Source organism: Malus domestica, chromosome 05 (assembly GCF_042453785.1).
Source record: "Malus domestica chromosome 05, GDT2T_hap1".
Lineage (NCBI taxonomy): Eukaryota > Viridiplantae > Streptophyta > Magnoliopsida > Rosales > Rosaceae > Malus > Malus domestica.
In genome coordinates, this window is record NC_091665.1 from 15,354,380 (window position 1) to 15,365,958 (window position 11,579).

Here is an 11,579-nt window from a genome sequence, read left to right on the forward strand (position 1 = left end):
AAGTATCGTTGTGCTTCCGGGCAAGTGGTATTCTTGGTAAAAAAACTTTGTCAGCATAGTCATCGAGTTTGTGTCATCTGCCAAAATATCTACTACTCTTTGGTGAGGGTAAAAATGAATAGTTTGTCCTTCAAGAAGATGAATTTGTAATCGTTCCACTGATGGATAAAGTCGATTAGTTACAAATTTGAATATTCTCCATAAAGCTTCAGGTGCACAAACCCATCTTGCATCAACAAACTGCTTTATTTCATCTTGAATAGGTTCATGATGGACTTCAAAAGCTACTCAGTCAAGACCTTTATAAACATATTTGTACAGATACTTAACACTCTTAATGCTGCAACAAATCTCAACATTAATATGACAATCGTATCTGAGGATAGCCATGAGTTATACGGAATGACCTACCGATTATCCACCATTATACATGCATTATGATCTAATGGGACTGGATCATGATTGCCTCTTCTACGATAGACTGGATAAGAATCATTTCCTTGAACTGTAGTTGGTGCAAATGGCTTAGGATAATTTCGTTTACAACTACCACGTTTCATACAGGGTGACCGTGAATTGTGTATTCCACATGGATCATGTATCATATGCCTTAACACGGCACCATACAATTTAGGCTCTTCATTTGGATTTGGTATTTCAGCCCGTACCACCTGATCATAATCATCTGAACTATTAAGCTTATCATTTTCTTCTAACATGAGAAGCATGTGAATATGGGGGAGACTGCACTTTTGAAACTCAATGACATATACATATGCAAGAACTCTACCTAAAACACCTTTTTTTTTATAACATCATTCTTCAACTCTTCAAATTTTGCACGAAAAACCCTTGTAAACAAATCTGGTCGATCTTGTGGTGCTTGGCCAGGTACTAGTTCATCACTTATTTCTTCCCAAGTTAGATTACATATCATTGTTAGGAAAATATCTGGTCTTCCATATTTTTGAACCAAAGTCATTGTATCTTGATACCTTTGATACATGTCACGGGGACTACCAACAAAAGATATGGTAATATAGTCCTAGAACAACCAACATCTCCTGTATATGTTTTGTTATAAGTCATTAATAAGTCTAAATATGTTTGTTTTGTTTCAACCCATTAATAAGTCTCATTTAATGTGACTGAACATGAACATGAAGAATATATGTTTTAATTATAAACTGATTAGCTTCCTACCTGCATTATTTTGTCCTGCAATTAATGAGTCTTGTAGTCCTCGATAAAATTCAAATTGAATTGTGTGTTGATTATCACACATCCATCTAAGCTTTTGTGATTCGATCTTTACGCAGTTGTCAACTACATATACCTATAATAGGCGGCCACCACAAAGTAGAAGCGATTTATCGTGTTGACGGATCTAAAATGATAAAATTCATTGTTCAACATAATATAAGTTTTAAAAATTAATATTGTATTGATAGAGATGAAGGTCTTAGGTTACCTGAAGAACATACGAATAATAGTCACAAACGTCACTTTTTTGCGGTTGTTATTTCAAGTATTCACATCCCATCCATACGTTCCATAAGGTAACAACAATGGATATTGTAAGGGGTCATAATAGCCTACACAGTCTTTGATACTCTTAAGTTGACCATCTGTAGTTTGCACAACAATGTCTCAACCTTTAATGTTCTCTGATCCTTCACCACCTACTATGATTGCAGCAACCTAAGATGCAGACGGTATACAATATTGTCGTTGATTCGCGGGCTGTTCCTTGATAATCAATCTACAACCTTGCAAATCTTGACGTTGCACAAGGTGGTGAAATGTTTGCACAAATGGATTATATTGATTCAAGATTTGTTGGATTTTTTCAACCACATCTCTGTTTTGTGCTTCACTTTCTCTCATCTGAGTCTATTTCATGAGATGTGTCATATATATACATTTGTAGGAATCTCGGTCTACTATCTCTAATAGGCAAGAGACTTCCAATCTTTTGATATATGGAACCTTAAGCACGAAATGTGTAAATACCCATCTTCCTGTTGCTAGGTTTTCGTCAACATGAACTCCCATTAAAGTGAAGGCAAAAATGTGGTTGTAAGCTCGGATATTCTGCCTAAAATGTCTTCCCTCGGCAGATTGGTTGCAAAAGAGCTCAGTCATCTCAGGAGGGGACAATGTCAATGGTAGAGCAAGCTTTCCACGTAAGCAACACATTTCAGATGTTTCATGAGAGAACAAACGAGCATGACAATCTGGATGATGAGTCAATTTCATATTGTATATTTTACCCTATTCTTAGTATGTTTTGGTAATTATTTGGTAGAATTTTGATACTTTGATTTATATTTTCAATATAGGACAACCGACTTTCTCTGGAGCAAAACATGATTGAATAGAGGAATTTTAGAGTAATTCTAGTTGGAGGACGTTCGTGAGTCAGTTAGCTTGATCGTATCAAAATATCAGATTTGTCTACCAAGCGATGATTTTTTGGCAATAAAATAAAGGAGCAATGCGCAGTGTTGGAATAGTGATATTTTGGGCTTGACTTGCGGTTTTGGAGTCCAAGATGACCTCGGATGGGTTCGTGGCCTTCTAGAGATATGTTCAGAATGTCCCAATCTTCAAAACAAGCTATCATGGGCCAGATTTGGAGGATATTGAGACTAAAACGTGGCTGGACAATTACTTGGCAGATTCTCCTAGCTTAATTAGAATTTTATTTTCTAAGATATTTTATTATTATTCTTAGTTTCCTGGTTGGAATAAAGGACTTGGTTTTTAGGGTTTGTGTGATGGCATAGCAACATATATTGCTTTGTCATCCACAGTTTTTCTCGACGCTTTCTTTTATGCAACTTTGGAGACAGAGATTAATTGCTAGGGTTCTTGGAGATTTTCTACTTTAAGGTGTTTTCATTCCTTTTATTCTTAATAATATTTTATATGACTTCAATTATGAATATGCATCACTAATTCCTTTTGCTAGGGCTAAGCCTGGAGCCTTAGCATGAATATGTAATTTTTATTTAATTGCTTATGATTGATTGCTTGCATACTTTGAATTCTTAATCACCGTGGTTAAAACTATCTAATTGTCTTAATATCTTATCACCATTAGGATCTTTAGAAAAGTAATTTGATGCAATTTTGGTCGGAAGGTTCCCTGAAATTGACGCTGGCTTCTTGTGGTTAATAATTGTAATTTCACTTAAGATGAATACCACGTCTTAAAGGTTGTATGGTTTTTCAAAGGGTTTTCATAAACCATAATGAGTCTCTCATGTTCAAATTTGATCCGAACGTCCGGACAGGTTGCATGGTAGATATACGTTCTATGTTGGAGGTTCCAAGTAGAATATAAATTAGGAAAACCTAACCTTCAAAGTGGCATGTGTAGATCATAAGTGATTGGTAAAAGTTCATAGGATTGCTAGGTGATAGTGAAACCCTAGTGCTTTCTTAATTTGATTTCTCCAAAACTTTTCTTTTTCTTTCACCTTTAATATTGCAGATTGTTTTATTTTTATTAATTAAATTCGTTTTATTAAATTAGGTCATAAAAATCAATTATCTCAAATATCTATTTTACAATAATTAATTGGAATTTGGTTTGTTTCGAATTATTTAATAATCCCTGTGGAGAGCGATATTGCGAGATCCGTTTATACTACAATAACCTTGTCATTCTTGCAAGTAATATAGGAGTTTTTAACCCATTTGCGTGTGTGGTAAAATCCCTAACACTGGACATGTGGTTGGATTTGGCATGTGAAATCTTGGGATTTCGATGTTTTCATTAAGGTTTCTAGCACAATTATGAATTGGCATTGTTCTCATAGTATGCTATTGAGGTGGTACGTCCTCGTTAGGCTGGATCTCATTTTCATTAATGAGATTCAAATCATCTGCTTAAAAAGGAAACATTAAAGGTGTTTTATGATTTAGTGAGCATAGTTGAAATTGTAGGTATTAATATTCAAAAACTGATACCTTCATTGATGATGGGTGGATAAAAATGATTCATTGGAGTATTCAAATTGAATGATTGCGTTGTTGTATTTTCTGTTATAATAAAATGAAATGGAAGGTAATAAGTGGTGTTTACAGTAATGATGATACTGCTAGTTATCTTTTTCAAAGTTGTACTATGGTAGTTTATGCAATTACCATTATTAGTGAAACTTTGAATGAGTCCATCCTAAGGCAAGTGTTTCCTATTTGATCGGGCAATTTGCCTTATATGAGTTAAGCGCATTGTTCTTGGAACTTGATTGTTGTTGCCTTCTCCAAACGGCACTATGTTGAGTCGTTCAACATGATTGCTACTGCCTTCATTGAATTGTACTATGTTAGGGTGTTGAACTTGATCGGTACCGCCACCAAATAACATTATGTTTGAACGATGAATTTGTTGAACACGATAATTGGATCGTCACCATGCTAAATAAACGTGTCTTTGCCTTGAACTCATTGAATTATGTCTCATACGTTGTTGATCCTGCCATTGCTCTCGTTGGCTTTGTCTCTCATCAGTAACATATGCATGTTGTTGCTGTAAGCCAAGAAACGTAATGGTGCACGAAAAATATTAGTAAGCATATAATATTATTTAAGTACCTACATACTTTTTTTTTCCTTTTGTTTTTGTAATTGAATCAATGATATACATTACGTTTTTTTTTTTCTTTTCGTTTGATTGAGAAGTTCTATTTTTGAGAAATGGGGCCAGCTTTTCGCGATTTATAAGATTTGGGCGAAGGAGGGGCCGAAAAAAGAAAGAAACTGGTGAAGGAGGGTATGTCCATGATGTCTCTCCACGATTCAAATTCCTCATCCTGCGTAACTCACAGAATAAGGTGATTAAACTTATCTCTGAATCTAGGGTTTACTAAAATTTAGTGAAGGGTTTAGGGCAAATTAAGTATGTAGGTAATCTAAATAAATTCAAGGAGAAATTAGGTTCAAATCCTTCTTTTTATTACTCTATTGATTAAAATTCTATTCATTTTTAATTTTTTATCAAGGTCTTTGGGTATTAATAACATCATTAATTATTTGAATAATAAAATATTTATATTTTTAAATATATTCTTTTAGTGTTAAAAATGTTACAATTAGTATATTTATATTTATGGCTAAATTTTTTATCATATATTTTTATTTTTAGTTTGTACCTATTTTTAATTTGCAAATATTTTTTTAATTTGTACCAATTTTCTTTTTATTTTTAATTTGTACCCATATATTAGTTTCTTTTTGTGCCCATATTTTTTTAAGTTTTATTTGTATTTGTACCCATATATATACCGTCACGTGACATTGTATATTTAATTAATGATAGAAAAATTATATATGGTATATTTCTGTTTCATGCCTAAACTTTGTATCATATATTTATATTTTTAGTTTGTACCCACTTTTAATTTGCAACATTTTTTTTAAAATGAAAACTAATGAAAAGGGCTTCAAAACTTTAGACTTTAACCAAAAATCATATAATAAGTTTATTTAATGGTTAGGACAAAGCCCAATACTTAATCAGTCCAATCAACATGGCCCAGCAAAAATAATCTAATGTGTTTCCAATTTTACCCCCGATGATTTTTTATTTTTTCTGTTTGTTATTTGTCCGTTAGTTTATTCATGTCATGAAACTATAATTTGCGAAGCATTCGAAAATCTCATAGCTGGATCATTTAAGAGAGGAGAAAGATAACAAACAACTGCTAAAATTGCCGCCGATTGCAACCAACCCATGTATGCAATTAAAGCCCTTCAACTCCTTCAACATTGCCTTCATGATGAGCGGCGCATTCTCGATCCTCTTCTTATGCAGCTTCCTCGAATTCCGCACCTGACCCGTTTACCCATTTAATCGGCGCATTTAGGAAGTGGGGTGCCAAAGTGGGTTGCTCCCGTTTGAAAGAGAAGCACAAGCAGCTGCAGTTCTGCAACAAATTCACTGCGAATCAGAATGGGGGGAGTCGAAACTGGAGCATGTTAGCGTGTTGGTGAAGGTGTGGACTTGGATTACTGATAATTTGGATAATTTGTATTCGTGTCCGTGTGGGTTGAGCTGTTTGTGGACTAAATCTTATGTTCTTGTTAACAAGCCTGATGCTTTGCTGTTTGAGACCACTACACCTCCCCTTCAGGTACTCCATTTTGTTTTCTTAATGTTTTGCAGTAGGTTTCGATTTATTCGTGTTATATACTAGTACAGAATACGCATGAACCATGAGTTTTTAATTTTTCATAATGAGAAGTACAAAAAGTAAAATTATATTTGCGCTTGAGGTAACGAGTTTGTTGCTGGAATATTTTTGTATCCTTTGAACCCCTTTTTCTTAAGCTTGATTACATTATCTACTCTTTACTTACCAAATGTATTACTCGTTGAACCAAGCTAAACAACAACCGAGGCATATTTACTCATGAAAAAGTTTCTTGGTTTCGACTTTGTGTAGCTCAAAGAAGGAAGGGATTGGAAGATGTGCATCAGCTGCATAATTGAATTGAGGAGAGAGAGACTGATTTCTTGCCTTCTCCAATTCCTTCCTTCTGGGATTTGTCTTGGTATTCTGCAAGGAAGGCTGAGATGGAAGTTATCAGGTCCGAAATGCTCGATAGGGAAAACATTCAGAAGTTTTGGGATGAGAAAATGAATGCAGAGAAAACCCGTGGTCTTGAGGTGGAGAAGGCTTATCTTGCTGCCCTTAGTGATTTGGAACAGGAGAAGATTATCCAAGAAAAGAATTTTGCCGAGATTTAAGGGATAAGTCCGCTATGGACTGCCAGAGGCAATTACTTCTCAGTCCCAAGGAAGAGGTCATTAAGATGTCCAAAAAGCTTGCATCTGAAAATGTTCAGTTTCATAAATAGTGTTGTTTCGGTTTCATAAGTAGTGTTCAGTTTCATAAATAGTGTTGGCTTAGTTTCATAAATAGTCTTAGTTGCATTTGAGTTGTAAATCCATGAAATTATATTCGCAATTTGATTTCTTTCAATTGACGCGCTATAATACTATATTTGTTATATATAAATTATACTATATATTATATGTATTATTCTGGTTTAGATTCATAAATAGTCAATTTCAGAAATAATGTACCCGTGTTCAGTTTAATAAATAGTCAGTTTCAGAAATAGTGTACTAATGCTCAGTTTCATAAATAGTCAGTTTTATAAATATAGTTAGTTTCAGAAATAGTGTAGTCAGGTCTAGAAATTGTGTACCCGTGTTTAGTTAGTGTACCCATGTTTAGTTTTATAAATAGTCAATTTCAAAAATAGTGTATTCGTGTTCAGTTTCATAAATAGTCAATTTCAGAAATAGTGTACCCGTGTTCAGTTTCATAAATAGTCAGTTTCAGAAATAGTGTAATCGTGCCCAGTTTCATAAATAATCAGTTTTATAAATAGTGTAATTATTTTCAGAAACAGTGTAGTCAGTTCTAGAAATTGTGTACCTGTGTTTAGTTAGTGTACCCATGTTTAGTTTTATAGATAGTCAGTTTCAGAAATAGTGTACTCATGTTCAGTTTCATAAATAGTCAATTTCAAAAATAGTGTGCTCGTGTTCAATTTCATAAATAGTTAGTGGACCCATGTTCTATATGTCTTTTTTCTTCTTCTGCATTCTATATTTTCATTTTCTTTTACTTTATTCAATCTAAAGATTAAATTTCCTAATGGGTATTATAACATGAGCTGGAATCATGGTAATGAGATACACTCAAATGCTTGATAAGCTTCCCCTTCTCTTTCCCATCATGTATATCCTTCCTGGTGTATCCTCAATTAAATGGTTATGCATGCAGAGCATCCTAATGATGATCTCGGGTTTCTTCCGCTTGCTACCAGATCTTCCTCAGCTGTTTGGGATACCAATAGACCACTCCAAGTGGTGGGACTCGGCTGCTATTCCCATGTGGTCTGCGACATTACCGGGGCCTTATTATGCGTGGACAGAGATTTGTAGACTATGAAGAAGCGACATTGAGGAGGAGAAAGAAGGGAATGAGACACGTTACATCAAATTACCAATTTGATTTCAAGTTCTTGAACTGTGTTCCTTCTGTCCCTTCCCCTTTGGAATAGGCTGGCACAACACAGTCTGGCAGGTCCCACACACCACAACTGTTTGCGAGTGACTGAGCATAGTGGTTCTGCACAAACATATTCGATTACATTCACTTTTAAACAACAAATAAATACTCTTATTTCCTGGCACATATTTAATAAATACTTAAACAAAAACAGCAAAAAAGGATAAAAATTCACATGTTGAAGCACCCCTGGCACTTGACATCCTATTCAAGTTCAAAACATTCGAAACTAGTATCATCACACTTAACATTCAAAACTAAACAAACTAAATACAAAACTCATCTTTCGACAAAAAAAAAAAAAAAAAAAAAATACAAAACCCAAAATTTGAGGGAATAAGAATAAATACGAGGGAATAAGAATAAATACAAAACCCAAAAGCGTAAGCATCCATCGATTAATATCCATATTATAAAGAAAGAGTTGGGGGTCTGTACAAGCCTCTTGATCTTGTGCTTCCTCTTCTCAAGCTCAGCTGGTGGATGGAGCAAATCGATTATTGTTCTGAAGCACCATCTTGATTGAAATTGAAGATCGTAGAAAATAGCGGCAACCACGAATGGAAGACTCTAGGGAGCGAGCGAGCTTGCAACGATGGCTGGTGCGAGAGCAATTTTGATCTGGTATTTTGGTTGAAACTTTAGGTGGAACTGGTTTCAAAGGAAACCATGACAAGGCAATCTCTGAATCTGCTAGAATATCCGTACCAAACAATCCTTCATTTAATTCACCTAAGGCTGGCTTCCGTTGGGGTAATTTTGGAAACTTAATTTTGTTCATTTTGGGCTCTATAATCCAGCCCGTATGAAATTTGGGGCTCTTGTCCTCATGATTAATTTTGAGGTGTTTTTTATTAAAGAAAACTTTAGGATGGTTTTTTATTAAATTAATCTTGATTCAAGCTCTTTTCATTAAAGTTCCATTTTTTTAAATTTGTAGTATTTTCTTTTTAGTTTTATTTTGTACCCATGTATTAATTTCTTTTAGGGCCTATATTTTTTAAAAATTCATTTGTACTCATAATTTTTTAATCTTTTATATGTACCCTAATTTATTTATAATGTACCCATTCTTCTTTATTAATGTACATATACGAAATGTACCAATTTTTTTGTAAAATGTACCAATTTTTTTGTAAAATGTACCAATTTTTTTAACACTATGGATACATTCTTTTGCCATTTATTATTTCTTACTTTTACATAGTTTTTATCCATTTATTCAATCAAAATGTTTGAATTCTTTTATTGTAACCATTTCTAATAGTATTATAATGAGGGATTTTAAATTTATAGGATTATAAATCTCATAAAATATCAAACAATTAATGTCAAAACTATAAAAATATAAATATTAATAGTAATATAATGAGGTGTACAAAGTCAAGAAACTTTGATCAAACTTTGAATACCATTAAGGTTTTAATAAAAAAATGTTTAGAATTAGGGATTGCATCCAAAGTATCCCTAAGTATCCAAATAAACCGAACACAAAATAGAATCCCTGGTTCACCTTAACCAAATTCACCATCAAATCCAAATCGAATCCCTGGTTCATTCAACCAAATTCACTTAAACAAATTAAAAGCATCTAACTAAACCAAACACAAAATCCTTTTTTTTTTTTTTTGGTCATTCACTTTATGAATTTCAAATCCATTCCAAGGAACTACAAGTGACTTGATCCCTCAAAAGGGTACGTAAGCAATATAGGCCTTTGCCTAAGTACAACCATAAAATTGAACAAACACTCAAATTCCCAAGCTACACTTTATTCATATTAGAATTAAAGGGTATTTCCTTTTTAAAGAAGGATTGTAATTAATAGACTCATAGTCTAGAATGGGTCGAACTCAAATTAATATAACCCTACTCAAAAAAATAAACGAGGGTGAAATTGTGCCGAGTGGATCATTTGTTACACTAGGTGTACAATTTTTGCTCAACAGTGGGCGTGCCAACTCGCTACCAAGCGAATAAGATGGATGTGGTGGAGTCATGAACCACGCTACCAATTTCTTCATCGAGCAACTTCGGCCGCCGAGACAAACAATCTTAGCCTTGGATTCTATAACATGAACACAAGGTTATGCAACTTACTACGAACCTCTGGATCTTGTTCAGCCGCTTCACATATATTGGTAAAAATATAGGTGCGTCGAATCAGTATCAAACTATAGGGACAAAAATACTCAAAGGAGATGAGCGTCTTTATGGTGAATGTTGTTCGACCGTTTGAATGTTGAACTCTAAATGATACTTTTGAGTAACCAATCATAGAACACCCACTTCAGCGAGAAAAATGATGAAGTGACATCGATCGGCGAAAGAATAAAAAACTCTTTGTTGTCTAAGACTTGGAATAGATAATCAGTCAAAAGAGGAGAAAACACTATTTAACCAAATTGAAGAAACTCTTAGACCATGCTGATTATAAGACTCCAATGATGTTTAGCCAAATTGAATTTGTGTCGGTTTGTCAATCCAGTGATGTTTAACCAAACTGAATTTGTGTTGACGAGTTAGTATAGCAATTAGTATTTTTCTGAGGGGTGTGAAAGGGTTTCGCATACAACATTTGTTTGTATGTTGAGTTGAAGGTTCTTTCTATATTCCCAACAAGCTTGCATTTATAGAGCACCATGTTACTTGACGGCTTGATCATTGTGTAGAGTCCAATTGTAATCTTAGCTTATAGAATATCATCTTGATATGTTGACTCAATCTCTGATGAAGTAACTTGAATGTGAACTAACACTTAGTGCAAATCTATCCAGTAACCACGCATGCTGAACATGGGATAAACTTGAAGACAAAATACACAAAGTGCACTGTTTCCACGTGAGTTACACTATCTATCCAGGGATAAAGCCTCCCAATATGAGTATGATCCAATTACTGTGTGTCCCATATCACATTGATTTTTTCTATTCAAGGAATCAAGGGATTAACTCAACTGAATGCGATAAAGTCTACCAGAGCGCATTCTACACATTTCAGCCTCATCTTCTAAACTCATAATATATTTCTTCAAAATAATTACTACGATAATTAAGGCTGGTAGTACGTAATATGGTAAAAAATATTAATTCATCAAACGGCCTCAATTAAGCGAATCGATAATGCAAAACTAGGTATAAATAATTTTATTCATCCAACAGCTTAAAATATATAGACGGAATGTGTGCAAAAACGAGTCCAAAAAGACTCATAGTAATAAAGTTCAATACCAATTTATCAATGATCTATTTTGTGTTTGATCGAATTGTCACCCCAATATCCTTATATGCAAAAAAGGATGTAAAAGTCGAACCAGGTCATTCAAATATACAAAAGGCAAAACAAGCAAAAAAATTGGACCCTTTTTGTTTGTATATTGCCTCCACAAATATCTCCAGGTACAAAATGGTCACTTCAAAAAGAAAAAATCAAAGTACGCAGACTGCACCATGTGTCCCTGTTTATTCTCTTCCCCGCCCACTG

General features: G+C 34.0%; 2 long non-coding RNA genes across 2 annotated transcripts; one reads left to right on the forward strand and one right to left on the reverse strand.

Moving 5' to 3' along the window:
- Positions 1–5,651: 5,651 nt before the first annotated feature.
- LOC114825212 (uncharacterized) lies at positions 5,652–6,995 on the forward strand. Its single transcript, XR_003773866.2, has 2 exons — positions 5,652–6,143; positions 6,456–6,995. It is a non-coding gene; the product is annotated as an uncharacterized lncRNA (long non-coding RNA).
- A 562-nt stretch (positions 6,996–7,557) lies between these two features.
- Positions 7,558–8,845, reverse strand: LOC139195902 (uncharacterized). The gene is made up of 2 exons (XR_011580975.1): positions 8,535–8,845; positions 7,558–8,156 (listed from the first exon to the last, which is right to left on the reverse strand). It is a non-coding gene; the product is annotated as an uncharacterized lncRNA (long non-coding RNA).
- Between the last annotated feature and the right edge of the window lie 2,734 nt (positions 8,846–11,579).